This window comes from Triticum dicoccoides, chromosome 4B (assembly GCF_002162155.2).
Source record: "Triticum dicoccoides isolate Atlit2015 ecotype Zavitan chromosome 4B, WEW_v2.0, whole genome shotgun sequence".
Lineage (NCBI taxonomy): Eukaryota > Viridiplantae > Streptophyta > Magnoliopsida > Poales > Poaceae > Triticum > Triticum dicoccoides.
The window spans coordinates 653,852,755-653,867,561 of NC_041387.1; the positions used below are offsets into that span (position 1 = coordinate 653,852,755).

Genomic DNA, 14,807 nt, shown 5'->3' on the forward strand with positions numbered 1-14,807 from the left:
TGAATTTTATTCCTTAGAAACTTAGAAATAGTGTTACAGTCTGCTAATATGAACTATGAAGCAGCCTCTGGAACTCGGTGCCTCGTCAACATAAACATATATAAGTATTCTTTTTAAACAAAACTTCAACTATTCGTCAAATATTATGTCAATACAAAGAACTCCATAACTAACAATTGCATTCATGTTTGTCGACCTGATTCCAGCCCACCGTAACAATCACCAAGTTCATAAGTAACAATGGTAGTACTACGCAGCAGCCGAGATCTTGATTCCAGCCCACCGTATCAGGATCTTGCAGGCCGCGCCTTTCTTCTCGAAGGATGTCCGGGTTCATGAGTCAGGTGCTTAGGAAACATTCTTGACCTCCCAAGATAGTTCCAGGGTCGCTTCCCCTGCTGCGACACGAGCAGCAGCAGCTGGGACTGTGGCATGGACGCCATTAATCTGCGGGGAGGTTCACGAATTACGTGCCCAGGGAAGCTTTTGGAGGAACTGGTTAGAATCTGGTTTCCACCAACCATGTTGTCGGCCAGAGAGTAGATAGCGCCATCTTGGAGGGCGTGCTCAGCATCATCTGAAACTGCAACGCCATGGAGTAAGTTAGCGCGCACGGATATGATCAATAGCAAGGAGAACATGCATGCTGAGAGTAGATGGTTGAGTGCACTGCATACCTGCAGGAGCGGGTGGAGGCTGCCGAACCACGGCTTGAGCAGCTGGAGAAGCCGGAGCATCATCGACAGTTCCTGGCTTGAGCAGCACAGCGGGGATGCCATTGATTCTCACTACCAGCTACCTAGCTTAGGCAAAGGACAGCTTAATTAAGACGGATATGTCGTTTTCAGAGTTGCTAGCTATTGCTCACTCCATAAGAACAGTTTGAAAGTCTCAATCATCCGAGCTTAACCTACTAGACTCATATTTATTTTTCGTTTTTCTGGCAAAACAAGTCGACGACGGAGGCAGAGCAAAGAGAGGCGACCTCGTCAAAGTTTTAGAAGAGACATGAGACAGACGATGGCCTATATGCTTCTTTACTTGCGTTAGTTATGGCTCAGTTGTTCTTCTGGGACTGTGTCCAAGACATGCTTGGGTGCACCTGAGCGCCATCATGTCTCCCTAATCAAGTTCAGCAGCTCATTTGGATGGGATTTGCTGCTACGGCTTGGGCTCTTTGGAATGTTAGAAACAACTGACAGAAAAACTTTGTTTCTTCCTTGTAAGCTGTTATCCCCAGCTATGTCGCTTTCAGCCGGCTTTATAAAAAAGTTGTTGATTAGCAGGAGTATCTGTTACTTTCTCAGTCTGAAACCTCGAGTCAAAAGGAGTCCATAGGCGGTTTACAAGGATGAAACGACCATTTAGCAATCGTCAGGACCCCGTGTTTCTCTAGTTGACTCTGCAGAACAATCTTCACCTTTCAGTGTACTTCTTTCAAATCGCTCGATGCCCATCCATGTAACGACGATGACTAGTACCTTGAGATGTACTATCATCCAATGCGTCTTATACTACCTTTCCCAAATAATCCAACAGCAACCTGACAAGGGACAACTTGCTAGGAATCCCATATTGTAAGTCCAAGTGGAGTGCCGACAACCGCTTCCAGCTGATTCAAGGGTCGCCGGCAGGCACATACTCCAAATTAATCACGCGCTCATATGCACCTGCCCTATTGATTTCGACATTACCGTTAAACTGGAAGCATGTGTGCTAATATATTAATTGCCAGAGATAGTACACTCCGAGTTGCAGATATCATCTGCTTTGGCTGGACAGGACCCCAACCAAACCATTGTTCTATATCCTGGAAGCTAGCTCATGACTTGCAGCAATGACTCGCAGGTATTATTGCTGGAAGCCTGGAACAATGACTTGCAGATATCACCATTCAGTTTCAGGCAGATTTTCCAGAAGGTCCAAAATCCATTATGTTTCGGTGTTGAGTACCTTACCTGCTCCTCTGTCTGTAGCATCCAGCACGGTCGCACAGCCGCCCATTATTATATCATAGCTTGTTGCTCCAATCCCCTACTATCTAAAGTGGGTGAGGTACTGCAACACACACATACTTTAACATCCTCTTGCAAAGCTAGAGCTTCCATCAAAATCGTAACACTGAGTAATGGTGTCTTCGGGTGCCTTCTTGTTTCCAGGCCTCTATCGATTTCTCTGCCTCTTCTTGGGTTTCTTCTGCAGCCTACCATTACTAGGCATCTGCGATGAATCAGAGAGCGACAGGCAAGCCCTCCTCTGCTTCAAGTCCGGGATCTCGGCACCCGCTGGAGTCCTATCTTCATGGAGCAACGCGTCCATGGAATTCTGTGACTGGCACGGGATCACTTGCAGCGTGACACCACCCAGGCGTGTCGTTGCACTGGACCTTGAATCCCAAGGCATCTCGGGCTCCATAGCGCCTTGCATCGCCAACCTCACTTGGCTGGCAAGGCTCCAGCTGTCAAACAACAGCTTCAGTGATGGCCTGCCGTCGGAGCTTGGCCTCCTGAGCCGGCTCACCAACCTCAACCTCAGCATCAACGCTTTGGAAGGTAACATCCCGCCTGAACTCTCTGCGTGTTCCCAGCTCCAAATCGTGGGCTTGTGGAACAATTCCCTCCATGGAGAGATCCCACCCACCCTCGGCCAATGCAAGTGCCTTCAAGAGATTAACCTTAGCAATAACAAGCTCCAGGGAAGTGTCCCTCCTGCTTTTGGAGACCTTCCTGAGCTGCGCATACTAGTCCTCGCCAGCAACACACTTACCGGCAACATACCGCCGTCTTTGGGCAGCAGCCGCCATCTCACATATGTTGATCTTGGGATCAATGCTCTCGGAGGGGTCATACCGGAGTCCTTGGCAAATAATAGCTTCACTGGATCCATACCATTTTTCGGCTCATTGCCAAATTTGGAGGAACTCGATTTGGCACACAACAAGTTAGAAGCAGGTGATTGGGGCTTTGTCTCTTCACTATCTAATTGCTCCAGGTTGACCATGCTGGCCCTGGATGGGAACAATCTCAAAGGGAAACTGCCAAGTTCTATTGGCAATCTTTCAAATAGTCTGGAGTGGTTGTTTCTAAGTAGCAACAAAATTTCTGGACCTATTCCACCGGAGATTGGCAACCTTACGAGCCTCAATAGCTTGTACATGAATTACAATCTTCTTGCCGGTAATATACCACCAACAATTGGGAAATTGCACAACTTGGTATATCTATCCTTTGCACAAAACAGGCTTTCAGGTCAGATTCCAGATACCATTGGCAATCTTGTCCAGCTGAGTGTACTTGAATTGGATCATAACAGTGTCGATGGAAGAATACCAGCAAGCATAGCACGATGCACTCGACTCACCGAACTAATCCTTGCTTACAACTCACTAGATGGGCGTCTACCAAGTTAAATCTTCAAAATCTCTATGCTTTTGGCTTCAGTGGTGCGGTGTCAATTTATCATTCAACCAGTATGATTGAGCAGTTCCGACACATGGTGTTTTTTACATTACTGGTACGGTTTCAATTGAAAGAAACTATCATCTGTGTACAAGCATCCCAACAAGGGGTATGCATCTTTCTTCAGCACTGGTTGACAGGAAAACAAAGCAGAAGCTACTGGTTTCTTGTACTAGAGATTCTATCTCTCGCCAATTGTTGTTGCCACTGCAATCCTTTTCTCCTGTATTGCAACAATTTGTTGGATGAAAAGAATGCAAGCCAATTCCTATTTGCAGCATCATAAATAAGTACATAAAGAAGATAGAGAAGATTACGTCTGAGAAGACATCTTATGAAGACTTGGTAAGGGCAGTCTGCAGTTTCAAGAAGATCAAGTTGCCATCAAAAGACCCTGAAAATGGTACAAAGAATATTCTGACTTTAAGCCAAAGGACTAACATAGCCTTGGATGTGGCAGTTGCTTTGGATTACTTTCAGAATCAGTGTGCACCTCCAGTTATACATTGCGACTTGAAGCCAAGCAATATTCCTCTGGGTCTTGACATGGCTGCATACGTCATCGACTTTGGCCTAGCAAGATTCTTGTTCAGCACAACAAATGCACATCAAGATAGTTCAGCAAGTTTGAGCCACTTAAAAGGATCCATAGGATAGATCCCATGATGTGAGATAAGCTTATTTGCAAGATATTGATTCTGTTTGTTCTGTATGGAGTTGTACAAATGATGATAGTTCTCTAATTTTATTATGTTTTTTACATGTAAACGCAGAGTATGGAATGAGCGAAGAGATATCAACCAAGGGTGATGTCTATAGCTTCGGAGTGCTTCTGTTACAATTGATAACAAGGTGTAGTCCAACTGATGAAAAATTTAACGATGGTATACGCCTCCATGAATTTGTTGATAGAGCATTTATAAAGAATATTCATGAGGTTGTTGACCCGACAATGCTACAAGATAACAGCAATGCAACTGACATGATGGAGAAGTGCGTCATTCCACTTTTAAGAATAGGCCTCTCTTTCTCTATGACATCACCCAAAGAGCGGCCGGGTATGGCACAAGTTTCTACTGAGATACTTAGAATAAAGCATGTGGCCTCAGACACATGCGTGTCTGATGAAGCAGATAATTGGCAGGATAGTAGCAAGCAACAGAAGTTCATGTAAAGAAGAATAGTAATGTATTGTCTTATTTTTTTCTCCTTTCTGAAGCCAGTTTGAGTCATTTCAGAGATACTCCTTCTGTCCCATAATATAAAAGCGTTTTTGAAACTACACTAGTGTAAAAAACGTTTTATATTATGAGACGGAGGGAGTAGCTAATAAATCAATGTCAAATTAGGGAATGTGTCCTAATTGTTCTGCTAACGTATGTTTTTATCTATACAAAGTAGGGAATGTGTCCTTTCTGATTTAGAGCAAAATAATCTGTTTATACATGGGGTGGAGAGGAGTGAAGAGCATAAATGGCACATGAATATCGTATATGGACAAGCTATTTTCACTCACTAGGTGACTCCATAAGTTCAAATATAAATCAGTGTTCCAAACCTGATCCTCAGCGTCAACTTCCAGGCAAATCTGATCGAGAATCTCTTGACGAATCCATCTTCTCTGCTTTTGAGGCGTCGTGTGTGAGGACGTCAGTGATTTCTGGAGGTCATCAGGTTCAGACTTCAGACCTCTCCATGGCCTCAACGAGGTCGGACGCTTCGGTGTCCCTGCCATTCTTGAGCAGGAACCCGAGGAGGTAGTTCCAGGAGTTGGCATTGGGGTCGCAGCCCCCCTTTCTCATTTAGTCGAACACCTGGCGGGCGCCCAGGAAGTCGCCGACCGCCAACATGACGTTTAGTAGCTGGGCCTCGTCGATCAGACGATCACTCACACGGCCGCGTCGAACTCGCTGATCGAGGCCAACGTTGAGCAGCGAGAGGCACGGGCCGCCGGCACCGTCCAAAGTCCTCAGAGTTGCCCTCACCGTGTCATCCACGCTCGATCACAAGGAACGCGAAGGCTTGCTCGGAAAGGGAGAGCCGCCCCTCTGACAGTTGCTCGAGCGCGTGGGCCATGGCGGGGTGGTCGGCCAGCCTGCCGGCGTTCTCTTCTGGATGAGCGGGCGCTCGGTGAGATGCCCTTCCCTTTGTTTGAAGGAACACAAAACATGGCATCTCTCTAGAACATTCCAAAGAGACAGCTCACCAAGAAAATTACAGGAAAATCCCAAGAATAAGAAAATCTGCAGAAGGTCCCCGTAACCACCATCTTCACGCCTATGGAAATCAGCCGCCACCGTCACCATAACATCCGTCATCTTCATGCCCTTCCCTTGTGTTGGGAGAGTTGGGCGAAGAAGTGGCAGGCGGCAGTATTCATTCTTTTTTTCTTTTTCTTCGTAGTATGGAGGAAGCTCGTTAGTAGAAACATATGAGTATTCTTCGATCAGTCCATCAAATAATATGGCAGTACAAAAAAATTGCATTCATGTTCGTAGACCACCTAGAGATGACTAAAAAGTATTGAAGCGAGCCGAAGGCATGTCACTGTCATCGCCCCTCCCTTACAGAAGCCAAGAAAATCTTGTCGTAGTAGACAATCGAGAGGTCGTCACGCTAAGACCTCAAAGGACCAGCACACCATAAAACAACAACCGTTGCAGATGAAGAGAAGTGTAGGTCAGAAGGATGCTATCCGTAGACACATGAAGAAACGCCGACTGAATCTAGTGAGATCCGTCGGAGATGAACCTCCACACGCCCACTGAAGACGCGAGACGCGATACCGAGATGAGGACTAGTTGGGGAGAACTTTATTCCATCTTCAAGGAGCCACTGCCGTCTCGCCTTCCTGGGCAAGGGACAAATCCTAGGGTTAATTATCCTTTTGCCCTCAGTGGTGTCCATGTGCTCAGTTTTGCCCTCAGATGCAAATTGTCCTCAGTTTTGCCCCTAGTCCGAGCACAGCAACTACGGCGAGGCCAAACGGCCATATTTGAGTCCATTCCGTCCGCCGGCATTAGTAGTTGTGGGTCCGGAGCTTACACGTGGGACCGCGTGGACGTGGGTCCGGAGCTGACATGTAGGCCCCTGCAACTAAATCCCCAAATCATTCTAGCTCACACCCATCCGCCCGGCCGGCTGTCCTGCGCCGCCGCCGCCGCCACCTGCGCCGCGGTCAGCACCTGCCCCGCCACCAGTTGCATGGCCTGCTCCGCCGCTACCTCCCTGCGCCTACGCTCCACGGCTCATTGTGACGCCCACCACCTTCCTGTGACGCCACGGGTGGGGCGCCCGCCACCTGCTCGATTCGCGGCGCGGCCTCCTTCCGTGCGCCCGGCCGGAGCGCTCAAAGGTGGGGGGCTGCTGGAGCTATTTGAACTAGGAGGAAGAACCCTAGGGCGAAATGGTGAGCAGCGGCGACCCCGGAGTATTTGGCGAGGCAGGCATTGGGCCGGAGATGCGCCGCGTCCACGACTGGGTTCCCGAGGGGTAAGTCTCGCCTCTTGTTTAGATTGAGCTTAGTTGTGCATTTGAACACTCGATTTGAGTAGGTTTGCCCAATTAGTGTGCTGATTGCGTCTCTGTTTTTCGCCGGTTAGGATGGAGTTGCGGTTTGCTTTCATGGTGCACATTAGAAGGGACCGGTACATGTTCGATGCAAAGGATAAGAAGAAATACCAATGAGGTTTTGATTATCGGTTGCCAATGGCTAGTAATTGGAGTTTCAGACAATTTGGGGAGGTAATTTGTAGCCAATATCCTTGGGGTTTGCTTGATGAAGTGGTATACAAATACTATGATGGGGAAAAGAATTGGGTGACAGTTAGTAATGATGAAGAGCTAGCTACCATGTTTGTTAGGCATAAAGAGAAAGATAATTTTCATGTGAGGCTGCAAGTTGATGTGCTTGAGCAGGCATTTGGACCTAGGATGGCGGGTGCAACATCTCGGGGAGAATCAAGTCGTCGTAATGGCATCTCTAGCCAGAACAGTTCAGTTGGTGCACGGCGACGTGGTGGCTCGACAAGTGTGGGCAACAGCAGTAGGGTCCCCCTTGAAGTGGAGCCTGATGGCTACAATTCTGGGGTTGATGAAGAGAAGTTATATTCTGATGTTATTCAGAATTTACGACGGGCACCTCGGGCTGAAAACCAAGATGAGGCTCACAATGCAGTCCGTGTGGATGATGACGCGATGGGTGAGGACGAAGACCTTGCAGCTGTTGAATGGGACCCTTTGAACCCTCAAATGGAAGAAGGTACAGTTTTTGCATCCATGAATGAGTGTAGAAATGCACTTGTGACATACTGCATCAAGGTAGAACGTACTTTCAAAGTTGACAAGAGTGATCAAGTACGTTACAGAGTGCACTGTCCGACTGAGGGTTGTCCATGGAGGCTGCTTGCAGCTAAAATGCGGAATAGCACTAATGTTCAGGTCAAAGTGAATCCTTTTAAGCACACATGCCAGGAATCAACCCTTAGGAAGGATACAATCAGTAGAGCCAAGTCAAGATGGGTGGCAGAAGAAGTAAAAAAGTGGGTGAAAGAAAACCAGCAAGTGGGTCCAAAGGAATTGCAGAAGAACATCAAAGATAAGTTCAAGATAGATTTACCATACATGAGGTTGTTCAATGGTAAACAACATGCTATGGATTCTATTTATGGTAACTGGCAGGAAAGTTTTCAATTGTTGTATTCATTCAAAGGTGAAGTGGAAAGGACAAGCCCAGGTAGTATTGTAGATATTGATCACCACACCGTGGAGTACACATTCAGGGGAGTGACAAAGACCAAGGAATGCTTTAGAAGGGTTTTTGTCTGCTTTGAGGCTTGTCGCCGGGGTTTTTTGGCAGGTTGCAGGCCTTATTTGGCTATTGATGCCACTTTTCTCACAGGAAGGTTTAAAGGACAGTTAGTAGCAGCTTGTGCAGTTGATGCACATAGTTTTGTATTTCCAGTTGCCTATGGTGTGCTGGAGACAAAGTCTGAGGAGAGCTGGACTTGGTTTTTGCATAATCTCCGCCGGGCTATTGCACATCCCAATGGGTTGGTCATTCATACAGATGCCTGCAAAGGTTTAGAAGTGGCCGTGGACAATGTGTTCCCTGGAGTAGAGCATAGGGAATGCATGCGTCACCTTGCTGCAAATTTCATGAAGAAATTCAAAGAAAAGGTGTATACCGACAATTTATGGCCAGCATCTTTGACATGCAGTGTGAAGAAGCACAACTACCACTTGAGGCAGTTATACATGAATCCCAAAGTGAAAGAATACTTGGAAACACACCACTCCAAGTTATGGGCCAGAAGCCAATTCAGTGAAGTGAGCAAAGTTGACAATGTGCACAATAATCTAGCAGAGTCTTTCAACTCAACGATCCGGAAACTAAAGGGTCATTATGTGGTGGATTTGCTTGACAGGATAAGGATAGAATACATGCAGAAATTTCATTATCGTGCAGGAATAGCCGAGGCAAAATTCATGGGCCACATTATCATCCCTGCCGTGATGAATGAACTGAAGCAGAAGACAATAGGCTTGGAAATGAACATGACGCTTTGCTCGGGTACCACAGCAGAGATATCATATTTGGATAAAGAGAAGAGGGAATGGAGATATCCAGTGGATTTAGAAGCTAGAACTTGCAGTTGTAGGCAATGGCAGATAACTGGGTTGCCATGCATTCATGCCTTGTTTTTCATCACTTCTCTCCCAGGTCCAGCAGGGAACATACAACAGTATGTGCATGATTACTACTCTGTTGCAAGGTTCAAAGCCACATATGCTTATGCCTTGCCTGCTATGGAGGGAAAACAACAATGGGACATGGTGGACCCTGGATTCAAGCTTTGCGCTCCAGTTCTGAAGAGAGCAGTAGGTAGACCAAGGAAGAGTCGAATAAGACCTCGCAGCGAAGGAGCTGGACTTGGAGCGAGGAAGCGTAAGTGCACAAGATGTGGTGGGTCTGGTCATTTCGGTAAGTATTGTGATAACACAGTAGATCCAGCGTTCGGAGAGAGTTTCGATGAAGGCTTCGATGAAAATGTTGGTCAGCAGCCGGTTGCCTCAACAGATGATGAAAATGTTGGTCAACAGCCGGTTGCCTCAACAGATGATGAAAATGATGGTCAACAGCCGGTTGCATCAGATGAGAATTTTGACGAGGTTCCAAATGATGATGGTCAACAGCCGCATGATTTTGACGATGATCCAAAATATCCTCCAAATAATGATTTAAGTGAGGCTCCAAATGGTGATCCAAGTGAGGCTCTAAATGGTGATCATGGTGATCCAAGTGAGGCTCCAAATGATGATCCAAGTGAGGCTCCAAATGGTGATCCAAGTGAGGCTCTAAATGGTGATCATGGTGATCCAAGTGAGGCTCCAAATGGTGACCAACCTTCTGTTGTTGTGAGTTCTGCTAGGTATGTAAATCTTGCAAGGGTCAAATACTACTGTACATCTATCACTTGACACGATTTCATTACCGTTTATGTTTGGACCCTTTATGTTTTGCACAGCTCTATGGTAGGTTTGAAGAAGACACGCAAGGTACCGACAACCAAGAGAAGAAGAGAAGAAACAATGAGCACAAGGTGCACGAGGAGCAAAGTGATGGCAAGAAGCTCAAGGAACAGACAGAAGCCCCAACGCTATCTATGAACAATTATGAAACATTATGAATAAGGAATGATGTTGTATTATGAAACATTTATCACTTGACATGTTGTATTTCTGTTGGATGATGTTGGACCTATGTTAGAAGTATGTTTGACATGATGTTTAAATATCTGTTGGATGATGTTTGAATGAGCACATGGTTTTTCCTTTTTTTGATTTTTTTGAATTTTGTTTTGCTCATTTAAATTCTGGTCAAACCTAACTTTGACCAAGATTTAAGCAAGTCTAAAACATCAAAATGAAAAACTAAGCCTGGATACTTCTTAGTCAATCCAAAATGAAGTTGTGGTGAGGTTTTTGAAATTTTCATGAAAAATGTGCTAAAAAGAGGGGTCCAAAGGTAGGGTAAACGGCCTCATTTCTAAGCAAGGTTTTTTTCGACCTTATCTAAATCAGCCAAATAACTTTCCTACACATATATTCTATATGTACAGACTATGTGCGCTGGTTTTTCCATTTTTTGATTTTTTTAAATTTGTTTTGCTCATTTGAATTCTGGTCAAACTTAACTTTGACCAAGATTTAAACAAGTGTAAAACATCAAAATGAAAAACTAAGCCTGGATCCTTCTTAGTCACTCCAAAATGAAGCTGTGGTGAGTTTTTTGAAATTTTCATGTTCATTTCCCCAAAACACTTCTCTTCACTTCATACCAGAGAGTTTGAGATACTCGAGATATCATACAATACACATGAACTTATCATTTAAATGTATGTAAATCTTGTTTATCAACTTAAATCGTTAGTATATGACATAAGAAGACTATGTGCGCAGGTTTTTCATTTTTCTGATTTTTATTTAATTTATTATGCTCATTTGAAATCTGGTCAAACATAGTTTTGGCTGCTCCAAACCCCTCCCAAACCCCGCTAACCCTAGCGCTGAATAAGGACCGTTCATCTAACCCTAGCGGTGATCAAGGGCCGTCGATCTAACCCTTCTAGAAGAAATCTGCGGGGAGGAGGGGGGCGATCCGCGAGATGCAATCTGATTGGCTGGGAGATTGTTTTTTTAACAAATATCGGACGCGCTGGATGGACCGTTGGGCTGTCTCGTTGTCTGGGCCTGAGATCGCAGTAAATAGCCCGTCTCAGCCTTTCCAGGCCTTGCATGCATGGAGGCGGCTACATGGGTTTGCGCATGCGCGGGAGGCGGCGACGTGCATGCATGCGAGTGAGGCGAGCGAGGCACGCTAGGCGAGCTAGGCGAGCTAGGCTAGCGAGGCGAGCTAGGTGGTTCAGGGCAGCGGTTCACATGCACTGCCCGGTCAAAGATGCATCGTTTTCGTGCAAAAATTTAAGTGTGCAAAACGTAACGGATACACACACGCGTCCGGATTCACGCACGCACCGTTCTCATCCTTTCTCTCTTCCTCTCCCACCCACAGGCCTATAAATGGGGTGCCTCTCTTCCTCTCCCACCCACAAGCCAGATCCGATCCTCTCCAACTTCAAACACCCAAGCGACCAAGCTCTCCCCAAGCGAGACCAAGTGAAGAAGATGCAGTTCAACGGGCCGACCTTCCGCCGTCCGCCTGTGGTGCCGGAGCTGCGCTACCCACCGGGCGTGCTCGTGGAGAGGGAGCTCCGTGTGTGGGCTATTTCAAGGTGGAGGGGTTCCGTCGAACTCACCCGCACCTTCCTCAGAGCCGGCTATGCCCACCTCCCACGGGGCTCGCCGAGGATGTTCACCCTCAACGAGGTTCGTGACCGCGGCGGCATCCTCCTACTGCTCACGGTCACCTTCACCAACCCATTTGACGCGCGTGAGCTCCTCGGCCAAGTCTTTTGGTGCGGCTGCGAGGCCATCTTCTTCACCATCTACAACATCTACACCAACTACGAGCGCATCTTCCCCGCTCCAGGCCAGATGCACTCCCTTCCCTACGACGACGAGGAGGAGGTGTGAAGATGAAGATGGTGTTGAAGGGGCGCGCGCGGCCAAGGTGGAAGAAGGAGGTCAAGATGAAGATGTTCAAGCCCGGAGTCAAGCTCGTCATGTTTGGTTTTTTATTTTGTTGCTTTTCTATGTCATGTCGTGTCGTGTCATGTTTCGTCATGTGTCCATGAACTGTCCGTGAACTTATCTAAGTTATTGTAATGGTACGGTGTGTTCTATCTCATTATGTGTGTTAAAAAATGTCCGTGCCCAAACTTATCATTTCTTCCCTAAACAAGTCATGAAGTTCAAGAACTTGTGGTTTTCATTAATGAAAATCGTAGGGGGTGAGAAGCCCTCTGTTTCATTCAAACAAAAAGTCATGAACTAACATGTAAATTTATTCCCTTTAAATCCTAAACCAAGTGCCACTCTAACCCTAAACCAAGTGCCACTCTGACCAAAATCATGTGGTAGTGCAACATACATTTTCAACCTTCCAACCCTCCAAAATTTAAGTGCAAAACAAAGGAAAACCACTCTCACGCATGTGCAAACATTCACGGTCTCACTATTTTTTTTAAAAAAATTCACAGTCTCACTATGTATACCTTCCTTCCCTACCCATGTCAAAGTCTTGCCATCTGTCCTAGCGGTTACCAGCGCAACCCTAAACACCACAAACCCACGCAGTCCTGGGTTCGAGTCCCCAGCCGCACCAATTTTTTGTGCATTTTCCACCCTTCATTTTTTATACATATTATGTTTTCCTCAATGTAATGCCCTTAAAAAATGTTCATTTATTTTGGCACCTGGCGTAAACCTCTACCAGAGCTGAGGCACATTTTCCATGACATTTTGGTCTTTGATTTAAATCACGGTGTATTTGAATTGGATTAATTAACAGCTCCAAAAAATTTCTAACCTTAATTGTTTGGCTCCGGAATAATTCAATTAGCTTCCACAAAAAGTTTCAGCATTATGATTTACTTCCTAAATTAAATCAGAATAGAAAACAAAAAAATACGCAAGAAAACCCTTGAATGGGCCTAATTGGATGCAGTTGGCCCATTAGTCTAGCCTGCACTTGGCTCTACGCTCTGAATTGGGCCCAAGAGCAACCTTTTTTTCGGACAGAAAGGCAGAGCAGAGAGCTGCATTTCATTGATCAAAAGTTTCTGAATTCCTAATTTCTTCTCTTTTTTTCCAACATATTTAAATGTTGAGACAGAAAGGCAGAGCAGAGAGCTACATTTCATTGATCAAAAGTTTCTGAATTCCTAATTTCTTCTCTTTTTTTCCAACATATTTAAATGTTGATCACTTCTTCTCTTTTTGTTTCAACATTTAAACAACTTTAATCAACATTTAAACTAGGTGAATTTCTCAAACAATTTCAAGATTACAAATTCCTTCATAATTCATGCCTTTCCATACATTTTCAACATTACAACCAGTGCGATTACCATACCTACAAATGCCCAAAAGTATTTGCAAATGGGTATTGGTAGTGCTTGATCTTCAAGCTTCCTAACCTTCTTCTTCAACATCCTAAGCTCAATAGCTAGCTCTCTGTCAGTGCGTGCTTCGCCATCCATCTCTTCTTCCGGAGCTCGTGGTGTGGCCACTGCCGTTCGTGGCAGCATGCGCAACCATTCTTCATGCTCTTCTTGCAGTTCATTCATCAGAGTCTTGGCCAGAGCATCGACCCAAAGAAAGAAGCATGTCACCTGCATGAACACTAAACAGATCAACCCATTGCTCAAACATCCCGACGACGAAAATGGTGCAATTGCCCCGATTCTTACCCCATTCTCGCTGCACACGTAGAACGGACGATTCTGGTTCCTCGGTGTCTAAGAAACCCTTCGATCAACGCCCGCCCGGCACCGCGGACAGACGAAGACAGGCATGTCCACACGCGCCCGGCTCTGCATCCGCGAGGTGGCGCGGGAGCTTGAGGAAGACATGGAGCTCGGAGCCGAAGGGGATCTCAACGCCGCCGCGCCCTCCACTGCTAGCTTCCCACCGCCGCGCCCTCCACAGCTAGCTTCCCGCCGCCGTGCTCTCTCTCTCACCGTGGTCACCGCCGTGCTCTCTGTCGCCGTGGTCACCGCTGCTGTCGCCCGCTTATATAGCGCACCCGCCAACGGCTCTCTGCTCAACGGCTCTTTGCTGGGTCCCACAAGCCACGCGTGCAACGGTCTGAATAAAATTGGCCGTTTCTGCCGCCTGGTCCCACCTGTAAGGGCCGAGTCAAAAGGTTGACCTGACGGAGACGGCAGAGTTCACGGAACAAGTCGGTGCGCACGGACTAGGGGCAAAACTGAGCACAATTCGCATCTGAGGGCAAAACTGAGCACATGGACACCACTGAGGGCAAAAGGATAATTAACCCCAAATCCTAAATAGACTAAAAAACACCTAAAATGAAGCAGGAGCCACCCACCGACAATGGACGAGATCCACAACGCCTCCATGACCCTAAGGCCACATAAGACAAGGTAGATCGGTGCCGGCGCCGAGTGGAGGCAGGGATACCCTAGACTCGTGGGATCGATACTCTCACTTGGACAAGGCTACAACTATACCATGTTCACTGGCAGGACATCACTCATCTGACATGGCTTCTTGGCCCCAGGCCTTATTATGGCTCTTCTTTGTTGGCTCATCATGTTGTGCACTGGGCCGGGCTCCGAATCTGGTGTGTACCACTCCTTTGTCGAAAGTGTCGCTCCCTCAAAAGTCAAGATCTTTGTTTGGTAACTTATGTGTGATCACCTT

At 46.5% G+C, this 14,807-nt stretch overlaps 1 pseudogene; it reads left to right on the forward strand.

Moving 5' to 3' along the window:
- Positions 1-2,128: 2,128 nt before the first annotated feature.
- LOC119292983 lies at positions 2,129-4,632 on the forward strand (annotated as a pseudogene).
- The last annotated feature ends 10,175 nt before the right edge of the window (positions 4,633-14,807 follow it).